The 22,262-nt window shown below is 42.2% G+C and overlaps 1 protein-coding gene and 1 long non-coding RNA gene across 15 annotated transcripts in view; one reads left to right on the top strand and one right to left on the bottom strand.

Annotated features, from left to right (window-relative positions):
• LOC126506121 (uncharacterized) overlaps positions 1-1,909 on the bottom strand; it is a 4,797-nt gene extending 2,888 nt beyond the window's left edge. Inside the window, exons 1-2 of the long non-coding RNA XR_007593116.1 lie at positions 1,451-1,909; positions 579-644 (exon numbers count right to left, since the gene is read on the bottom strand). This is a non-coding gene — a long non-coding RNA (uncharacterized lncRNA). The remainder of the gene's footprint in view (positions 1-578; positions 645-1,450) is intronic.
• Positions 1-22,262, top strand: part of Adgrl2 (adhesion G protein-coupled receptor L2) — a 256,854-nt gene that overhangs the window by 65,730 nt on the left and 168,862 nt on the right. For 2 of the 14 annotated variants that reach the window (XM_050149434.1, XM_050149435.1), the window contains exon 1: positions 14,888-15,726. The exons of 2 other annotated variants lie outside the window; for them this stretch is intronic. The gene's annotated coding sequence lies outside the window, so the exon portion shown is untranslated. Of the gene's footprint in view, positions 1-13,706; positions 13,913-14,305; positions 14,456-14,886; positions 15,727-22,262 lie in introns of those variants that run through there. 10 more of the 14 variants (XM_050149431.1, XM_050149433.1, XM_050149423.1 and 7 more) reach the window with 8 other exon arrangements.

A 22,262-nucleotide genomic window follows, 5' to 3' on the forward strand; every position in this document is an offset into this window, starting at 1 on the left:
TTTTTTTTTTTTTTTTTTTTTTTTGTCTTTCTTTTTCTAGTTGTCCTAGAACTAGTTCTGTAAACCAGGCTGACCATAGAACTTGCAGCTCTGCCTGCCTCAGCCTCCTGAGTGCTAGGATTCAAGGTAGAAGGCACTGTTTATTTTATAGTGCCAGAACTTTCAAAAATTAACTGAAATCGAGTTTCTGCATTTGGAACCCAGCTGTTGACGAATGATGTATTTTAGTCATACCCAGCTGGCCTGAGATCTTTGTCTCCTGAGTTGATGGCTTTGTCTGGAAGGGAAGGTTATCCATGAATGATGCAACTCTGTCAGCTATCCAATAATAAATGTGCCGCTGGAGCTGATGGAAGAAACCTGCAGCATTCCAAGGGGGCTGTTCGTTATCCTCCACCAGGACTGCTCAGAGACTATGATCCTTCTTCCTCATAAGGATTTTATCAGTTGGGTGGTTAGAACACACAGCGTGCACAAGGCTCTTGGGGTCACATGGGGGGGGGAGAGAAAGAGAGAGAAATGGGGGCGAGAGAATGAATATATCTTAGAGCTGGGCATGACAGAACGAGAGTAGATACCTTTAATCCCAGCACTCCAGAGTTGGAGCAAGTTCCAGGGTAGCTTGGTCGAGATAGTAAGATGATCTTCAGCAAACACAGGAACAAACAAAGACTAAAATTAACATTAAGCAAATGTAACTGAACCTGCACTTTATATTACGAGACTATTTTCAGATATTTTTTTAAATAGCTCCTTCTCAAGATCAATGCGCAAAACTGATTAATAGTCCAGTTCATTTTTATTATGAAAAACAGCATCTGTGGTTTCTTTGAAAGGATGAACCAAACAACTCAGTGGTCATGTTTCTAAAACTTCTGCAAAACAAAGTGATTTCAAATGTTATTTACCAAATCCTGAATAAACTGAACTGTAGCATTCAAATAAGAAATGAATAAAAAGGATTCAGCTAGGTGTAAGCTCATCAGTTTTTATTTTTTTAATTAAGAATCAAGAGAAGTATTTTATTCTGTTGAGGACTATAAACAATGGAAAATGGGTTTTTCCTTTTTTTCTACATGAACATAGACCATAGACTAAGCAACTGATGAAATCACTCATTCAACTTTAAGAACTGACTTTCATCTTTTATATTTTAGTTTGTTGGATTAATAGGTATATGTTTGAAAAATTTAGAAAACAAACACTGTAATTAATGAAAGTTTCATCTTATTAGTGTCATTTATCAGAGCTTTGTCTGATGACAAGAAATAAATATTTCTTTTCAGGCAGGGTCTTAATGAGTTAAAAAAATAAAGCCTGTGTGTTGCTCTGTGCAAGAAAGTGAGAGACAGAAAGACAGGCAGGCAGGGAGACACGCATGCACACTTGCTCACGCACACACGCATGCACACGAGTGGCTAGCTGAGAATAACTGGGTGTTGGTTCTCACCATCCTCTTTATTTGATCCTTGTCTCCTGTTTCTCAGCACTCTGGAGGACACGCTAGCCCTCCAGTTTCTTTTCTCTGTAGACTAGGCTGGCCTTCTAGTTTCTTGTTTCCAATTCCCATGTCTCTGCTGAAGTTCAAGAATTATTGACGGGCTCTTCTGTACCTTGTTGTATAATGGTTTGAAGAATATGAATTCAGAATACAGTGGCTCAGTAAGAGTTTTTCTACATTAAGCCATCTCCCACGTCCAGATTCCTCAATCTCTCTCTTGAACTAACTGTGTAGGCCAGGACGACCTTGAACACTCCTTTATCTTCCTGCCTAAGCTTTCTGACCCCTGGGGTTCAGATATGAGCCATCAATCGTGGTCCGTTCACTTGAAACTTGGCCAACATAGCCATAGATACCAGTATCAGTTTCCAAACAGGAAGATATCGATAGTGATTTCCGCTTAATGGCATCTACCCAAACATGAACAGGATAATTGTCCTAATAAAGTTGTAACAGTAAAGCTACCGGGTAATTCTTTAACAAAACAGTTGGCAGGTGTTCATGCACTCCGAAACAAAATGAAAGAAAATGCCAGATAATTGAAAGTTGGTAAAACTGTTTAAGAGAACAGTCTTCCAACAGGACTACAAAATACACATTTTTAGAAATTACATATTACCCACTATTTTGAAGTGTTATGAGGTATTTTGTGGGCCAGCATTGTGATTTGGCTCAGTGGGGAAGAGTTCACTTATTATATGTGAGATTTTTGGCTTAATCTTTAGGATCACTAAATTATATGTGTGTGTATATATATATTTATATATATGCATATATATAAGTATATATAAACAGGTACACATGTATATAAGACAGTGTAACTTACAGATACTTTTTAGAAAATGAGTGCATATTTCATAAAGATGAGCATATTCCATATAGATGTTTTTAATTTTTGCAATAATTCATGACGATCATGTTTCCCGATTTATACCTGGTTCAGTAACATTCCATGAGAAGTTGTGTTAATTTGTAGTCATACCAGAAATCTGTATGAGGAAATAGACACTATAAACTAAAATCAAGAGTAGCGTCAGACAGGAAACACTCTGAACTGGGATGTTGAAAAACAACTCTTCATTCATTCGGGTTTTGTAGATTGTCTGGATCCTAAGCAAACACCCTCCTTTGAAAAGCATGTGTGGTGCTATCAATTACTTGTGGTTTTAAGTTCAAGCTTAGCTTGTTTGCCTTAAAACATGCTGTGTTTAGCTGTCTCTGCCATGAGTCTTACTCATTTGTTGAGCTATGGCTACCAAACACTGCAGCTTGTAATAATTCTTCGAAGGTTGTTTGCTTCTGTTTGTTGGTGGTTGGAAGTGTCTAATTTCTTTCATGTGTCCTCCTTTGGTGGAGCATAATTATGTGGTATGACATGAAGCAAAAATAATGAAAAATAGTATTTACTTCTCATAAATACAGAGGGAAACCGAACGGAGTCCAAGAAAGGAAACAAAGCTTAAGAGAAGACATTTAAAGGGTTGGGGGTGGGGGTAGCGGCCAGCCAGGAGAGCAGAGAGCCAGATACTGTGAACTTCAGCTAGTTGGTAAGCCGAAAGTTTCATAGTATGGACTGAGAGTGACAGATATGTGGATGTCACATGAACCCTCTGAGCACATTTACTGCTGTTCAGTACATTTCTTATGCAGTAACATGAAATTCACGTGTTTGTTTAGACTATAGAATATTAATGTCCAGTGAAGCTTAAAGCTAAGGTGCTCAAAGGTCCCTGGAGGAAAAAAGGAAAAGGATAAAAAGAATGTGAGGAGCAAGTCAAGTTCTTGTGTGTTTATATGTGTACAAATATACTTTCATGCATGTGTATATGTCTGCTTGTGTGTACTTAAATAGATGTATACTTGTTTGTGTGTGTGTGCATGTACTTGTGAATAGAGGCCAAAGATCAATGTCAGTGTTCTCGATTTGTTCTGCACCCTATAGTTGAAGACAGTGCCTCCATGAATGTGGAGCTTGCCAATTTGGCTAAACTGGCTGGCCTTGCTAAAGGTTTTATAGGGATGCTTCCGTCTCTACCTCTCTGGCACCGGGACTATAAATACATACTGTCATGCCAGCTTTTACACGCGGTCTGTGAGATCAACTCAGGTTCTCAGGCTTGCACGGCAAACACCTTATCTCCTTCCAAGCTCCCATATAGCCCTGTTGTTCTGACTTCGACTTCCCACAGAATAGACACATGGGTCAAGATGCACTTCTTTTTTCTTTAATGCCATCATGAGAGAACATGAAGCAATAGCAGAAACTGGATGAGTCATGGCAGGAGATGCTTTGCTAACCGGAGGAGGCAACAGGGTTTGTGGAAAGTGCTATAAATCCATGCTTGCACATTTCTTTGCCAAACAAACAGAAAACATTAATAAAATTCCAGTTGGTTTGGCAGGACAAAAAAAATGGTTAAAAATGCATTTCTGGTTCATGGAAGTAAGGTTTGGGCTTTGACAACCTTGTGAGTCATAATGAGTTCCGATGAAAGTACCATCCTCTTTAGCAGAGTGCGCAATTTGTCAAGGATGTTTTGTCTTAAAAGAAAACTTGGGTGTTGGGGTTAGAAACAAAAAATTGCATTGAACCCAGTATCTGAGGTTCTCCTGTGTCACAACAGTGACTGGGACAGGAAGGGTACAAGGGAGAATAACTGATCTATGCCAAGTAGCACGGCCACCCCTATTTCAACTTTGCTGAACGCAGGGTTACAAATGCCAGTAAATACTCTCTTAGTTCTGTGACTTCCCATGTTCTCAACACACACAGAGACACACAGATACACACACACACGTGTGCATATAAAAAATAAGTTCTAGAAACTAGAAAACCCCTTCAACAAATTGGTTGTGATACTCTCTACTAAAGAGAACGTACACATTTAAGTACAACATTTTTAGTAAGTTAAGTTTTGGAAATTACTCAGATTTTGATTGCAATCACTAATATGTGAAAATTTACAAATAGCTCACAAAAATATTTCAGTGAACTAACTAAAACAATCTATTTAAATATTTTCTTCCACTTGCTAATAAGTAACCATGGTATGTATAGTTACCAGGCATGGTGATAAATATATTCTTGCAAGATTTCTAGGGGATTTTACTTCTAATGTTTTAAATCTGGACCAAGTAACCTTGAAGCTGACCTAAAGTGTACAGAGGTAAATCCACAAAGACAGCATCTTGACTCCCATTTATCCCATGAGCAACTGCAGCTGCCGAGGACTGCGGAAGCCTCTGTTCTTCAGAAGGCTTCTGAGAACAGGTGACGTGTTTCCAAATTACCTCAGTGGTTGGTACACATCATGCTATTCTGAGTTACCGTAATCCTGCTACTTCCTATGTCACGTAAAGTTTAGAGGCAATACTTGTGGGCTGGCTGAGGATGGAGCTAAGGAAAGAGTGCTGGTCCAGGACACGGAGGGGCTCCTGGGGACCATCTCGGGATGCCGGCCAGAAGGTGGTGCTGGCCAATGAATTCCAAGAAGGGGTTTCTTTACTACTTTCTCTTTCCTTCTTCTTAATCTAAAAATTTAGGAGTTAAAACGTAAGACTTCTTTAGACTATTGTCCCCCAAGGTGTCACAGCCCTACTTTGTTAGGTCAAGGCTCTTTTACAATTGTATCAATTTGCTGTCTTCTTGCTGTGAAATGGCAAGTGTCGCAGGTGGGCTTTACGTAAGTGAGAGACAGGCACTTGAAAGGTTTACCAAGTGCCACAAAAACACAATGCAATTCTACGTGTAAAATTAAGACCTCTCTGCAAGTGAAACTCCATAGAATGTGTTGAGAGGCGTGTGCTACAAAACGGAAATGAAAACTAAATGAATTCACCCTAAACCAGGGCAACAGGGAGAGGAGTGCCCTACAAAAAAATAATAAACACAAACCAGCAGATGGAGTTTCCCAAAGCAAGGACCTAGCAGGCAAAGGAAAAAAAATGAGCTTGGCAATGGAGAGACTTAAATAAAAGCTAACTTTCTTGAATGTTTAAAGTTAAAAGTGATAAGAATCTGTCATAAATTTTGTAACCTTGCCAAATTATCATGGGATTATTAACTGTTTGCTTTATTTGTGAAAGTTAAAACACACACATCTTCAGAGGAAAAAGAACAAGATTTAGTTGAGAAAAAATGTTTAAGGAGCTGTGAAGGAATAGTGAACAGTGAAAATTTCTGAATGGCATGCCTTGCCTGTTGAGCATATTCCGGGAATCCTCATGTCCCTTGGCTTTGTGGACTGGTCACAGGGTGGACTGGTGTCTCTTCCTACCTCTCCTCTGGGCATAGCTGTTTGTTCTGACAACTTTTTTTCTCTGGGGAGGGGTGATGTTTGCCACTCTCAGTAGCGCCTACAGCAGCACATTGAGGAAAACAGTTTTCTATGACGGCTTGATAATTGCCTTTATTATCCTTATGTGTTGAAATTTATGTCAGATTACAATTTCAGTGAAAATACAAAATTGAAAATGAATATAGAAATCAATGTGTAAGTTTCTCTGACATGAAATCACGGGTATTTGACAAATGGAGCAGAAATGGCCCTCTAACAGGGACCCAGTGCCAGCAGTGGCCATCAAAGACCTCCTAGGTGGCAGCTACACCAAGTCACCCTGGTGATGTCAAGGACAGGGCATCTGAATTCTGCCCTGTAATTTCTTAGTGATATTATGCTAGAACACAAATCTTTCGATATGGATATACACATACACATGTTCACATATATATTTTACAGAATTTAAATAATTCATCCAAATGAATTATTTAAATGATTTAAAAATTTCTTTGTCAAACAGATTAATGGAACCTTGTTATTCAAAAGATAAATCATTTTATATGAAGTGGCGAAGATTTCAAGGGCTAATAAAGGTTTTATGAGAGATAAACTTTTAATGAATTAATATTTTGCATGCACTTATTTTCCATACACACAAATATAGACATATATGCTTATATTGATATTTGTATGAACATGTTCTGACTGATTTTTTTTTCTAAAAAGGGAAATGTAGTTCACATTTCTTAAAACAAAGAGTTCTTCTAGATTTGGGGCGTAGGAACTGAGTGCTGCAATTCGCCAAGTGAACTGTTAAATAGAGCTATAAATGTTATTTGTATAAGAGATAACATAGGCTGGAATTCTTTTCTCCGCTTGTAGTTTATATGACTCCAGCAATCATTACTCAGGAATAGTTTTATTCACGTCATTGTTTAGGTTTCAGGTTTATCAGGCCTACAGGACTTTCTTCTCAACAGTCTAAATCAGAATAATATTTTTCTCTAGAAAATCATCAACTAGTATTTGTACAACATGGCCCCAAAACCCTGAGAACCATTTTAAGGATTTTTCTGAAGTTCAGTGCACATTCTTCAGCTCAATTTTGGCATAGTTTCAATCTGAGAGTCCACTGAAATTCAACTGGTTTATTTTATAATTAAAAAGAAGAAAATCATAGTTACAAAAATATATAATATATGGCAATCTTGCTTATTATAGAAACATCCATAAAGAAAGAAACATGTTCTAACTTTTTCTCATTACCCCGACGGGAATTGCATCTTTAATCACACAAAGCACAACTGCTTTCTAATTTTGTTTAAAGGGTTCCAGTGCTTACAAAAACCAGATCAGGTTATTATAAATCTAGTGCAAATTAGAGTCACCAGCCTTCCGTCAGCTTTATGCAAGGGTTCTATGTATATCATAAATTTAATGGTATATTAAGACACTCATCTGTTTCAGTTTTGTAGATGTTAATAATCTCACTATAGAGTATCTAAACATTTCTTTCATTAACTGGAAAATTTAAAGATAAACTTGCTTCTGTTGTAAAGGACAATATTTTATAAATGATTTTTGAAAACATATAAATTTATTCAAGTAGAGATAGTTCTCTAAATATTTAATTCAGTATCTATTTTTGACATTACATAATTTCTTTCTGTACATAAGCATATGCTATCCTTGCGATCTTGAATCTGTACCTTCATAAAATAACTTGGTATTCATATGTGTATATGTGTACTTATAGGCATAAACTTTAAAATCATTTTACAATAGGGCCTTAGAGAGAAAGTACGCATTAAATAATGGCATGGAAATGTCAAAATTCATTATTTCAGGTATTTTGCAAATTCTTTATTTGACTACATAAAGATTTACTTACTGTACAACTACACACAGAGAAACAAACCAAAGCATCCCAAGGAGTCTCCTTGGGATTCATATTATTTAAGAACAAGTCTCAACGGTGGATTCCTTGTCCATTTACATTTTAGAGTTGGTGTTTGTGTTCAGCCTCTCTCTGATTTTGTTTTTAAAAAGCTTTTTTTTTTCTCACTATATCTATCACCTTTATCCTCGAGGCTTGTCGCTTCAACTACAACAGTAAGGCAGCATCATAATGAATCATTGTGCTTCAATTACCATTAGATAACAAACAGGAAATTAGTTTTTCCTGCAGTGCATTCCATATTGTCTGAACAACTTAAAATACACGAATCCATTTGCACCATTAATTCAAGTATTAAAGACATAGTAGTAATTAAATTGGTGCCATAATTATATCTCCATAGTGAAGGTGGGGAGAATCTTGGCACACTAATAATCCGTTTGAGTTCTGTTGCGATCTGGATTTCAGTAGGAAGGACAATTGAATTAAAGGGTAGATAATTCAGAGAAACACACAAAAGCGTCCCAAGAATAGTTATCCAGGCAACAGTGCCGCAGTGTCTCTTTAATGCACTGTGGCCGCACGGGTTATAATAGTGATTTATTTTTAACCTAAAGCAAAACATATTTTGTGATTTTTAAAAATCAAAATACTTAGAAATATTCACACACACACAAATCTCATCATCACACCCTTTCAGGAATCCTTTGAGAAACAAATGATTTTAATATGATTCCAAATTTGAATATTTGTCTTAGAGAACAATTAGTTCCATTTTAGCGTATTTTTATGTATTGCAAGAGCATGTGCTGATGATGTCATTGTGCGGTCTTGGGCCAAGGCGATGAACTGCAAAGATTTACGGCAAGGTGAAAACTCAATGGAATGATTTAAATCATTGTGGAAAGGGGGCATTTTAATATCTTATCAAGAAAGTATATAATATTATCAAGAATCTCTGCAGCCTTTTACTTGGCAAATCGCTATGCTGGTTTTCACATGTTCAAATTTGTTTTTACCAAAATAGATAAAACAAATAAGTATCTTCAAAAATAAAATGGTGGTGGCATTGTAGTTCAGCTGGGAGAGTGACTGCCTAGGAGAACCTAAGAAGCCTTGCGTTCCTTTCCCCGCACTGCAGAAACTGGGCATGAAGGTACACACAGTTAATTCTGCATGTAGGAATTAGGAAGAAGGATCAGAAGTTTGAGGCTATCCTCGGCTACATATTCAGCTAGAGGCTGACCTGGGCTCTATGACATCGTGTCTCAAAAAAAAGAGTTAAAAAATAACCTAGTTATATTAATAAGGAAATACAACAGTGAAAAATATCAGTAAAAGTTAAAGGATGCAGTTAGAGCAACCAGCAGAGCCAAAGTGAGGAGCCTCACGTCTTACAACTTTAAACCATGAAGTAGTTTAAAAAAATATTAAGACTGTATATGACAACTGCCTTATGCTGTACAGCTATGAGAACTTAGTTTTAATCCGAAAACATCAGAAAATGATAGAATGATACTTCTGACTTTCTAGAACTCAAAGGGCTCGTCTGTGAGTTTGCGTTCTGACTCTTAGAGCCGTTAGCAATTTCGGTCATCCTGCAGTGGGCCGCGATGAGAATAGACAGAATCATATTCCCAGAGCCATGAAAAATCCCATTGTGAGACGTCTGTGAGGCTGCTGTTCAGCATGGAGCCGCCGACACCGTTAACATCTCTTTGCTTTTGTTCTGAACTCAAGTGATGTATGTATCATGATTTACCAGGAGAGACACATGCAAAGACTTTTTATCTTGGTTTAATTTTAACAATTTTTAAAGAAATTTCATCTTTGTGGTTGACAGTGGTGAGGTTTTCAGGCACTAAAAAGAATGGAGAAGGTTCATTTCTAAACACACACGTTAACAAGAAAAAAGTGCTTGCGGATACGTATCACGAACAAAACAATGACGGGAAGTTGGGACAGAGTCTGGAGAAGCGGTGCACTTCTCTGTCTTTGTTTGACAGAAGCATTGATAGAGGAAGATCTATAAGACCCAATTAGAGAAAATCCTCATGGTGCAGAGATTAGCAAGAGTTGTGGGAACAATCTATGGAAAAGAAAGACTTTGACTTATGAGAAACTCAGTGGAACAATGATTATAAGGGATATCATTTTTAATTTGCTTGCTTTCAAGTGTCATAATTGTAATAGTATAAAATTTTTATAATCCTTTAGAGATAGTTATGCATATTTAAACATTTGAGTGTATAGAAAAACTCATACAGCCACTTATATGGGTGGATATTTTCTAAAAGTATTAATTATAAAATGATGGCCTTAAAATGCATATGATTATATATTCTGAATAATATCATTAAGTCTAGTACACCATAATCATACTTATGTTATGCTCTTCACTTTCCTAAATTTTGAGGCTGTACTGCCTCCTTTTAGGCAAGGTTTGTCCTTCTTGGACAGAATTTACTGAGCCTAAGAGTTGGGAGAATAATTAAAAACGTATTGGCTTGCCAAATGTTTTCATATGTTTCTGGTCTCATGGAAAATGAGTTTTGATTTCATTTTAGCTCCATGCATGGCAAAGCAAGAAAGAAAAAGAAAACAAAACAGGAGAAAAGAAACAAAGAAAGAAAAAGGGAGGAAGGAAGGAAGGAAGAAAAGAAAAACAAAGCCAGCACAATTTCCAACCAGTTCTGGTTAGACATGTGACTCACACTGCACTGGATTGCTCTAGAACATTCTGCCAGGGGACTTTCTAGAGGAGGGAGCCATTTCCCCACCAAGCATCAAATTGTAGTGGTCAAGAAAAGAGCACCAAGTTCAAGTTAGGCTATAATCTAACTAATTTTGTTCTTAGTTTTGAACTAGAAAGTGGAGTAGTTTTACACACCTTTTGTTTGTTTGCTTTTTGTTCTGTTTTTGAGAAAAGATAGCTAAGTAAGTCAACTATGTAGCTCTGGATGTCCTGGAACTCATTCTATAGACCAGGGTGGGCCTCGAACTCACAAAGATCTACCTGTCTCTGCCTCCCAAGAGCTGGGATTAAAGCTGTGCGCCACGATGCCCAGTTTATTCCATAGCTTTTGTGACATCTCAGGTTAAAATGTATTCTTCATGAGCATCCCGGACTTCCCTCTGAGATAGTTCTCTTCACTGTTTTGCTACAGCCATGATGTTGTTACAAACACAGTGAAGCCCTAGCATCTCCTCTCCATTGTAACTTTGTGTGGCCTTTTTAAGACTTGGCTTATTTATACTCAAGTTTGCTCCAGCAGGGCAATGAAGAAGCTACCAACTGGATTTACTGTTTTACACCAATCCCAGCACTTTGCCACTCTGTCCCTTTCCATCTTTCTCCATTAACTTGTTAGCTAAACTGTCACTATTCAGACTGTATTTTGACAAATACCTGATCGTTTTCCTTGTAAACAAAGGTACATGGATGGCAAACAACTCTGAAAATTAATGTGATTTCAGTTTCAGAAATACATAAGTCTATTGAATGAAATAATTTCTACTTTCTTGAAGTTGCTTAAATTAAAAACATGCGTTTCTGCAGTTGGGAAAACATGTATGGTAAAAATGTTTGAAGCCCACCAATCTCTCTAACCACATAAGCTAATGAGTTCCTTCTGTTTTCTTTGAATGAAATCACCATGAGTGGTTAGATGTTGATTTAACATAAAACAAATGGAAATGGGTGTTTCTTCTGTCCTTTGTAGAATTTATTTAAAAAAAAAAACAATTAGCAAGTATGATGAAGAAGTCAATGATTTTGCCATTACTGAAATAATAATACCAATTGAGTGGCTGTGTCCAGTCCATTGGCTTTTAGGAACAAATAACATATTCCAGTTCTCCTGACGTTGTTCACATCTGTAGACACTCTTTAGCAACTCCGTTCATTTTTTTTCTCCTTCTGCTACGATCACACCTGTATTGCTGTAGGTTGTGTTTTGAATTGTCATGAGGTGTCAGGTAAGCTATGTTTTCTGGATGTGGACAGGCTCTGTGGAGTGTATCACATTACTGTTCCTTCTCAGTGTCAGGTCTGTGGCTAACAGCTTAATCTTCAACATTTATACTGAATTGATTGGGCTGCCAATTCTTTTTTGTATACCTATACAGAAAGTGGAACTATTACCATACATAAATAATACAGAATTAAAGAGTTCATAATATTTATGGTATCTTGGAAAAAGGGCATTACTACAAGTGTGTGTGTGTGCGTGCGTGCGTGCGTGCGTGTGTGTGTGTGTGTGCTTTGGCATAGCAAGTACACATTCTTAGGGTGAAAATTTTCTGAACCTTTGAACTGTAGAGAATACACTTCCTCTTGAATCAAAATTGGAAGTTCTTATGGGTCATTTCATCTTCCCTAAAGTTTTAACTCACTTTTGGCAAACTTTCCTCATTTTAGGTGTGTGTGTGTGTGTATGTGTGTGTGTGTGTGTGTGTGTGTGATGTTGTCTCCTTAGAAACATAGTGGAGAGTGACTCACTTTATGTCCTGAGCATCAAAGAGTATCAGACGTATAAAATGTAGACAGTGGTTTCTTTCAGAGATTCTTTCTGAGAGAATTAAATAAATGAGCCAACATATGGCCAGCTTAATTCAGGCAAAAATGTCTATTGATTACTCGCTAAGCTCACTAAATAAAAACTTCAGGCTAAGTTTTGCTTCCCCAAAGAAAATAGGATTAGACGGGTCTGTGCACTCACTGGGGGCTTCCTGTGAGTCAGGCCAGATGAATGCAAACCTTGAAAGCTGAACAAAAGAAAGAGCTAATTTTTTTTTGGCAAATGCAAATTACTAGTAGTTTGACATACTGTGTATTATGCTCTCAAATAAGCCATTTTTTAAAAAAGGAGAATGTGATATAAATGATCTTTGATGTCTGAGAATCATTGGCCTGCTTTCTTTGCACCTTCTTTAAGAAGGCGGACTTAACTTTTCTAGGAGGACCTGCTCCTTGTACTGCTTTTGACTAGTGGGAAAATGTAAGCACGCTCATGTTTTGCCTGAGTTCTGCATAGGTGTATATTTTGCAGACTGCTTTAACTCTGCATGGAGGTTATTGGAACTGATTGACCTGAGAAATTCCAAGTGAAGTGTCTGTACCATAAAGCACAGGCACTCTAGATTGCCCATCTTATCAGCACCCTACCCACAATAGAAGCAACGGTGTCATCTCTTTTGAATCTGAGAATGATAATGTGATTTGGATATATGGACATTTAACTTCAGATTTTCTGCAGTCAGGAATGCAATTGACCAGTATTTGAATGACATTAGTGCTGCAAATATTTGGCTTTGAGACAAAATGCAAATGCTAATTGATATTCAGAATATTCGAGTCTTCAGAGCAATCTCCTGTTGACATTTTAATAACATTGTTTGGAATGATTTCCGAAGTGTGGTGACTGCAACACACCCGCAGTAACAAAAAGTACATATTGTTTCTGAAAGCAGACAGCTCAAGTTTCACCCTGTTTCCTAGAGGTTGCAAATCTGGGAGAATCAGCTTCTCGCAGGCAAATGGCTGAATTCTTTAACTCACTCAATAGTTTATGAATACAATGGAAAACTTACTGCTTTCTGCTTAGACATCTTGTGATAAAAAAAATCCAGATTTGATTATTTACCTCCCGGGCAGAAGACGCTTACCCAGTTTTTAAACGTTTATTTTTATTTATTTTCTCCTAGCATGATATTGTTGTGGCTTTAGTCCTTTCAGCTTGTTTCTGTCGTTTGCTAACACTGTCAGCAGAGAGGGACAAGGAAGTGTTCTGAGAGGACAAGAGCTTCTGCGGTTTCAATGTAAGGAAACGAGAGATAGACCTAAGAGACTATGACTGCTCTAGCAAGCCAAGCCTTGCAGTCTCCTTTCCTTCCGTTGCATATCCTGGTGAGTTTAATCAAAAACAAACAGAACGCTCTTGTGAAATATGGTCAATAAAGTCAAAGTTTAGCTAGCTCTATGTAACTACAAAGAAAAAGTCATCGCAATTAAAATAAAATGCAACTTTCGTTAACGAGCGCGCCGGAAATCTCAGGTATCAAAGACGCATTAGCCCCGGAGCGTCCCCTGCGCGCCGCAGCCGGACGGAGGCAGCCGAGGCGAACAGACCTCCTTTCTCCAGCGAGCAGTCACACAAAAGGAGGGCTGCGGAAACTAAAAGTTTCGGGGCCTCCGGCTCGGGGCGCGCGGAGCAGAGAAAACCTGGAGAAGGGGTGGGTAAAAGACGCTTCCAGAGCGTACGGGCGCAGTATTGGCAATGAGTGAGCTACTGAGTCTGGAGGGAAGAGGGAAATAGGGAGGGGGATCCCGAGCTGCAGGCCCCAGTGGCCCCAGTGCCTGGCCCCCGGTAGCCTAAATGCCAAGCTCTCCCGGACCCCCTGCACGGGGATCCCCAAATAAAAGCGATGTTTGGAAAGTGCGTGTGGCGCACGGGCTGCAGAGCATACTGTGGGCTCGCCGAGAGTGGGGTTGGGGGTGGGGTGCAGAGGGTACAGGCTGGTTACCAAACCCCGGGACCTGGCTGGGGGTGGGGGCAACGCCAGCCGATAGCCAGGGGGAGGAGAGGGGAGGGGCGGGAGCCTGCGCGGGCACCTCTGGGGCGCGTTCCGCGGCCTTGCGCGCGCGTCCCCCGCCGCCACCGCCACCAGCGCCTCCCGGAAAGCCCTGCGGCCGCCCCACCGGGCCGAGCCCCGGCCGGCCAGTCTTGGGGCGGCTGCTCGGCCGTCGCCACCGCCACCCGAAAGGCTAGCTCGCCAGTAAGTGTCCCCTTCGCTCCTCCTCCTCCTCCTCCTCCTTCTGCCCTGCGCTCGGGCGCCCCGCTGCCGCAGCTGCTCCAATGGAGTGGAAAATGGCCATTGGGCGCAATGAGTTCTAGATTATCTGCTCCGCGTTTTGTACTCAGCTGCCTGTCTTAGGAGTTTGCACAAGCCCCTTAGCTGGCAAACGCGGGAGGGAGAGACGGATGCTGCACCGCGGTCCGTGCTCATATGTTTATATGATTAGCAGTCCTGGGGTGGGGGTGCTGGGGGTGGGGACTGAGGAGGAGGAGGAGAAGGAGGAGGAGGAGGCAGGAGGTGACTCCAGTTCAGCCCTGGCTGAGTCCGTGTCAGGACTTCGGGCTCCCCGCCTCTCGCTCCCTGCTCTCCTTGCTCTCCTCTAGCTCTCACTCTCTCCGCGCTCACACACACTCACACACGCACACACACATTCACAGGCACACGCACGCAGAGGTGCCCGAGCGCCATCGGGAGCTTACCGGAGGATTGTTGGCGATTGTTGAGGGGACCAGCCTCCCTCCGCGGCTGTGCATCGGCGCGGCTCTTCCCTGCTCCTCCCGTCGCTCTCCCTGAACCCGAGTTCCTCGTCTCCTGCGGCCGCAGAGCTCCCCCAAGCCCCAAGCCAGGGGCCCCGACGTGTGAGGAAGGGCCGGCGGCAGAGTCGTGCCCCAGGCCGCAGGGGCGGCGCGTGCTCCGGATGCAGGTCCTGCCGGCTCTCCCCGTGCGCTCCGGGCTTCTCCGGACAGACTGAGGGACTTGGCCTCGCTCCCCCGCGCCCGTCCCCCCCCCATCTCCCGCCGCTGCCAGGAGACTCCCGAGTCGGCGCACCTCCGCCAGCCTCGCTCTCTCATCCCCGCAGCTTTTGGTTTTGAATTTTGATTTTTTTTTTTGCTCTGAAGGGAGCGTGCGGCGGTAGGCGCGCGCGTGTGCGGGCAAAGCCCCCTGTGTCGCGGAGCGGCGTGTGGGAAACTGCGGGAAGATGTTGACTTAATCCCCCGGCAGCCGCCCGGGCCGCTGGGCTGCTTGGCTGGACTCGGCGGCTGACGGCGGTGGAGACTCGAGCCCGAGGACAAGCCGAGCCGAGGAGCCGCGCGGCGCCGTGTCCGGCCCGCCAGCCGCGGCCGCCGCCTCCCCGCGCGCGCTCGGCCAGCAGGAGCACCCTTTGCCGGTCGCCGCGTCTCCTCTCAGGCGCCCGTGTCCCCGCACGGCTCCCCGCACCAGACTGACCCTCCTCCTGGGCGCACACCGAGGTAAGCGCCAACAATGTGCCTCTGTGCCCGACTTCGGAGACCTGTTTGCTGGGCGCCTTCTGATGGGGCTGACACCTCCGGAGGTGGCCGTGTCGCGGGGGTCAGACACGCGCTGGCCACTCGTGCGCAGCCCTTCCCGCCGACATCGATCCGCAGAACTCTGTGCGGTGTAGCCCGCTCGCCGGGCCGCGAGCGGCTATTGTCACGCTCTCGGGAATCAGGCTGGCTGCTGGGGACCTAGAAGGCGGGGGTGCGGGTTTGCGAGGCAGCTCCAACCTAATCGTGCATTTTGGGGGGCATTTCTTAAAAAGCTTGGGGACCAGAAGGTGCCCTTGGTTCTTTATGCAACGGGGCTGTGGAGGGGGACTGTGAAGTGCGTTTTGGCCCGGGCTGTCCCGCCCCAGGTGTTGGGCCTCAGGCTCGGCAGGGACTCGTCCGTGGGTTTGCCCTGGGAGCGAGTCCCGGGGAAGGGGACCATGGGGGAGGTTTTGGATGAGTTGTTGCCGGCTGTCGTTTCATGTCGTTGGTCAGATGGTGCGGAGAGGCGAGGATGAGAGAAAAGCACAGCCAGATGTGGCCTCGCTGGTTTTGAGGCTGCCAGCGATTAGGGGCGCCTGCTGCCGGGGCCGGGGGAGCACGGCGACTGGGAGGGAGGGTGGCGGGGCCCAGGGACTCGGCGGGCCGGAGCCAGGGCAGAGAAGCTCCCGGACCGGCAGTGAGAGGGCAGCAGCGGGCCGCGCTGGGCCTGCAGAAGTTAAGGGGCGTGGGCTCCCGGGCTGCCTTTGGGGTGGGGAGCCTACTGGGGTGTGCAAGCCCCCGGTTGGAAGCAGCAGGGAGAAGGAGTCGTGGGAGGAGCGCGAGGGGAGGGAGACCCTTGGGATCGCGGGCGTGGGCTTCTGGATTCAAGACCTTCCGCCACGCCACAGGGACAAGGGCTACCCACAGCGAGGAGGCGACTCTGAGTGTGCAGGACTCCTGCAGTTGGGACCAGCAAAGTTTTTTTTTCCCTCTCTTCGCTGAACTGCAGGGTTTGGATTAGAAGAAATCGCTGGAGGCTTTAGCGAGTGCGGGGCTGTCTCTGAGCAGAGGCCGAGGCACGTGCGTCTTCCTGGGTGTTTATAGCTCTTGGTGCAGCCTGTCCTCTAAAAGCAACGTCCTGCGCTGCCCATTAGAGCCCATCCCTGGCTTGTGGGGACTCCTCCCCCTCCCTTCTTTCCTCTCTTTCCCCCTCTCCGGGGCCCTCCATTCCGTTCCCCCAGATACAAACTGTGTTGTCTCACATTCAGACGGAGGAAATGTTTCCCTCCTGCTTCATGAAAGGTGTCAGGCTGCTTAGCAGCTTCTCCAGGCAGCCTGGGCGCGCCTGAGCCTCAGCAGCAACCAGATGGTTGCCCTTACAAAGGCCAGGTTTTTGAGGAGCGCCCCCGCCCCCCCCCCCCCGCCGCTGCTTTTTCTTCTACATTTTCCCGGGCCTGAGTTTCCCTGTGTGTTCCCCTTTTCCTGAGGCGTCGTTTCCCCAGTAGCTGGTTCATTCATTTGTCCCTCTGCTGCCTAAGTCTTGAGCCTGCTTCCGAGTTGACGCTGCCTACTTCTAGTTCCAACCTTGAAGAAAGGCACGCCCGTTTGGTTAATGATTGCCTATTGGGAGTTTGCTTGCTAAGTCAGGACTGTGGTGGGGTAAACCTTAAGAAACAGACCCTAAAGAAGCACTAATTCCTCCCCAGAAACACAGAAGTTTTGGGGGGTGACCGTGACAGCATCCAGGTAGGATAGAACTGTCTGGAGCCTAGCCAAAGGTAGTTGTAATTGTAGTGTGCTTTGATGCTTACTAGCTATTCTTCGAGACTCCTAAGAAAATCTGCTTAAGTTCAGGTGTGTTTTCGAACTTTGTCTCCCTTCCGCCCCCGCACCGTCCAGCAAACTGGTGCGTGATGGAATCCCAAGGAACGCACGCTCTGCTGCTGAGTTCCTTTTGTTGCGGCGCTCTAAAAGAGGTGCCATTTCACATGCTGCACAAATTGTTTGAATTAATGCAAGTGTGAATTCTTACCGTTTGAAGGGGACGATTAGCATATCAAAGGTTTCTTAGCTTCAGCTCAATTGAGAAAACTGCCGCCTGTCTTCCTTTTGCGTCCAAGCCGAGGCCCAAAGGGCACTGGGAATTGTAAAGGGTGCAGGCTGGAAGGAGCATCCAAGCCCGGCTGCCGAACTTTCCCTGTTCTGTAATTATGTGGGCTAAGAAACATTGTCTCTTGCTCTGGAGCGCTTGCAGATGGCAAGACAATTCTTTTCTATTGATAAATGGTTTGTTCTTAGGAAAGCGGTGACCTTTTGTTTTAGGATAGTCTTTGTTGGTGTTTCTTTTGGGGTGCCCTTAGTGAAGCATTCTGAGAAAGCCTTACTTACTGTCTAACCTAAAGCTTTTCCAAGACACACTTTGCTCTGTTATTACAATTAGAAGGGCTTCCCATTAGTCTACACAACAGTAACTATTTTGTGATAAGCCACTCATTACTACACATCGGAAACTTTTTTATATATTTGCTAAATTAATAGGAATAAAAGGAAGCAGACTTTGTTGAAAATCAAAAGCCCATGTGAGCTTTATTAGCACAACTTTTGATAAAAGTATCAGCTTGGAAAAGGTTTCCAAGTGACAAAGACATTTTATGACTTTTATTTCAATAGATGTAATTTGGTTTAGATACCGTTTTTTGTTTTTTTTCTTTAAATTTTTGTCAAACACTAGACACTGTTTTGTTTAGATTAAAGATTTTTTTCAAGAAAAATACCCAGGTTGCTTGGTTCAGTTTTCCCCCATCTATAGAGCACTATGTTGTCTGAATTTCTTTTAGCAACCCAGAACTTGAGTGAAGAAAGAAATAAGAAACTCATCTATAGGGCATTTGTGGAGGGCAGAGAGGTCAAGAGAGAACTCTTTTTCTTCTGAGAAAAATTACTTGTATTTATTCACTTCAGTTTTTCAAAACTGATTTTTAAAGATAAACAGAATGGTTGAAAATTATAAGCTCCTCTCTCTCTCTCTCTCTCTCTCTCTCTCTCTCTCTCTCTCTCTTTTCCCTCTTTTCTTTTCTTTTTGGTTTACCTATGATGTTTGCTTTTGCTTTTGACCACAAATTGACATTCTTTCCTTGGAGGAAAGATATTTACTCAGGGTTCGGACTCCTAGCTTCTATTTTAATAGTGGAAATGAATTCTAATATAACCACTTGAGGGGGGAAAACACCCACCATTAATTGCCTAAATATTTTAGCGTTTTGTTTAGTGGGATGGTAATTGTTTTCAGATCAAGATGAGTTTTTTAGTGCCTTCCCAATGGAGAGCATCACTCTGTAATCATTTTATGATAGCTGTTTATCCGCTTGGTTCACTAGCCAAAGAAATACTGTAGTATTGGGGTGGGGGTGTAATTGTGACTGCTGTGCTCCAGTTGTGGTTAACGCCTTTGCTTTGAGTGCTAAGTGTTCTCGAGAAGACACACCATCTTGAGCGCTATTAGTGATCATCCAGAAATTGCCTTGAAAATATCATTCTTCATTTTATATGATCCTAGTTTAACAAATCTCTTAAGGTGTAAAAGGCAGTGAAACTAGGATTTCTTAGATTTTAGATGACAAAATTGGGCCACTTAGAGAAAAATTAATGTGCAGTTGAAGCTCTTCAGCCGCCATTTGCAATCACCAGGCTGCTGTGTGTTGGCAACAGAAAACGAATTTAGAAATGCAGATAGTCCTGGGAGCAGGTAGTTAGGGAATTCAGAATATTGAATCATGTGGGCTAGAACAAACCAATTACTTCAAGTTTTGACATGAGAATTTCCAATAAATAACTTCTCTTTTCCAGGCTTTTCGCTCTGTTTTATTAGTGGAGTAACATCAAAGCCACCAGCATAACTTCCGAATGTCATGAAAAGGAATATAAACGCCCAGATTTCACACATAGTCCTGCGAGTCCTAATTTCAGATGAGCACTCTGGTGTTTTTAGTACTGCGGTTTCCACAATCAGCTGAAAGCCCGGGCTTCTCGGTGTTTCTGAAAACATGCAGAGAATGCAGAGCTTTAAAACCAAGTTTACTCAGGGTCAGGGCATTTCTTGATCAGTACTGGGGCTCTGTGTGCTTTCTTAAAAATTTTAGGGTGTGTTTTCGTGTCCTTAAGTCATATGGGGTATGAGAAAACTGACAGGGATGTGTAGGTCAGAGTAACAGGCGATCTGCAAACCCAAGTCATAAAACGTTACTGCTCTGTTTTCTATAAAAATATTTATTTGACCTAATGTTTGTGAAAAATTATTTAAACGATGGTTTATTAACAGTTGTAGTATGCACTAGAGACAACATTAGAGATTTATTGCAGTATGTGGACTTAACACACTTGTACCCACGTATGAACGCTCCATTTTCATTTTAACAAAAACCTTTTCCCACTTGCCTAAGTGTTGACAACTAGAGCTCAGGTTAGGCAGGTTTTGCTTGAGAATCAGATACAGTTTTGAGGACGGAGAATTGAGCATCCTGCGAAGTGCTATTCTTAGAACTTTCCCTGCAAGAGGCTTGCACTTTGACATCTTGATTCCTTGTATCTGCTTTGGAGTCTCCAAGGGCAAGGGGCTCATTTGACACCTGCCTGCTTTTCAGCAGAGGAGATCCTTGTAAAACAAAAACACATTCATTTTCAGGGTGATATGTGCTAGAAATCAGGTACATGTGATGGAGGAAGGTTATGTACAAGCATGCCTATTTAAATGGAAGGTTTTGATAAACTACTAAAAATAGCAAGTTTTGTAACTGGGTGTAAAAAGGATTTGCATCCTTCCAGATATCTTGGTCAGTTCAGCTCTCGTGCTTACAGGTTTGCATTGCCTGAATCCATAACTATTTTGAAACTGTTTTGAACAAAGATTAAAACATTTCTACTTGAAAGCCAGAGGGAAAATCATAGGTTGGTTAGCCTCTCTGTTACATAACACTGGCTCTTGAGGGCTACCCAAATACTCACCTCTGCAAATAATTCTTGATTAAAGGTTGAAGACGTACTTAATCATTAGATTACTATAATTAGAGCGATCTTATCAGAAAAAATAGATGGACTACTTACTAAAACATTCTGTTGTGTGAGCTGTTCTCCAAGATGGGGTAAAGAAGTGTTCTTCCTAAGAAATGCTTTAAGAAACAGCTTAAGAAAATGATTTGTTGAATATACAGGTGGATGGTTAATTATTGAAATTAAATACAGTGAATTATAACACTTAGTATACTGACCTGGTGTGGTCACAAACAAAGAGTCATTAGCACCAATCAGACTTCAGGTAGGTAGGTACTTGAGTCTGTTGTGTAGGTTTCCTTTGCGTGTGTTATAAACTAGAAAAATTCCTAGTAATTTTGATGTAAGTCGTTATTTTTAGGCAAGTCGTGGACCATAAGAACAGGAAGGTCCAATCAACTAAAAATACCTTTTAGAAATCAATATTTTAGGTCTATGGTCTGATAGACTAAAAGCAACTAATAGTTTGGATTCTTCTAAAATAAATTTCAGTTCAGTAAGTTTTGGAAAGTTTGTTATTCTTTCCAGCCATGCCCCCCACCCACAGCAAACTTCTTATGTTTGACAGGCAAATGTTGCCTGGGAAGAAGAAGTAGGAGCCAAGCTCCTACTTTCAGATAAAGTGCAGTCACGACAGACACTGTGGAAATGTCTGGAAAGCACAAAGCAAATCCAGATACAATTTGTTTAATTACAACAAAAATACAGCTCCATGAAAGTATACTGTTTGTCTTCATAGAGGATTTTATGCATTGTGTGGTGGTAAGTAAAATCCCATCACACTTGTATAAATTTGTTCAATTACCAGAACAGCTAAAAGAAAAAAAAATCAATTTAGATTGAAAAGCAACAGAAATTAGATTACCTTGGTTAGTAGAAACTTGCCAGTGTTGTTGAAATTGCTTAATAATATCAAAAGTCACCATGCTTTGCAGTGTGAGGGCGTTGGCTCCTCTTGTAATATGTGTGTGTTTGCCTACTGGGTGATTTATTATTATTCTTATTATTATGCATCCTTTTTCTTTTCTCTTTCCATTTTTTTCCATGGCAGTTGTTAGGTAACGCACAGGAAAATGTACTCTTGGGTGGTGGTGTTATTTAATATAGAGGTTGCTTTTCTAGAATTTTTGATCAATTGACAGTTCGAATCAGCGTCATGAAATGCTGCACATGATTTGAGGAATCTGAAGAAGCTTCCTCCATCGGAAAAGGCGGCCAGTTGGCATCCACAGGACCACATTTTAGGATTTCTTTTTTATCACCAACACTAGGCTTATACAGAATCCTCGATCTTAAATTCTTAGCGCAATAAAGTGGTGCAGACTTCATTGCTGCAGATAGCCGGGCACCTGTTTTATGAGCACCTTGATTCATTCTGGCACTCAGCTTTGCCCGAGTGCATGAATAGTCACCAGTGCTGCTCAGAAGCCACCGGGCTGTTTTTAGGTCATGAAGTCAACTTCCTGGAATTT

Source organism: Alexandromys fortis, unplaced genomic scaffold (genome assembly GCF_014885135.2).
Source record: "Alexandromys fortis isolate MF-2015 unplaced genomic scaffold, M_Fortis_MF-2015_v1.1 scaffold_68, whole genome shotgun sequence".
Taxonomy (NCBI): domain Eukaryota; kingdom Metazoa; phylum Chordata; class Mammalia; order Rodentia; family Cricetidae; genus Alexandromys; species Alexandromys fortis.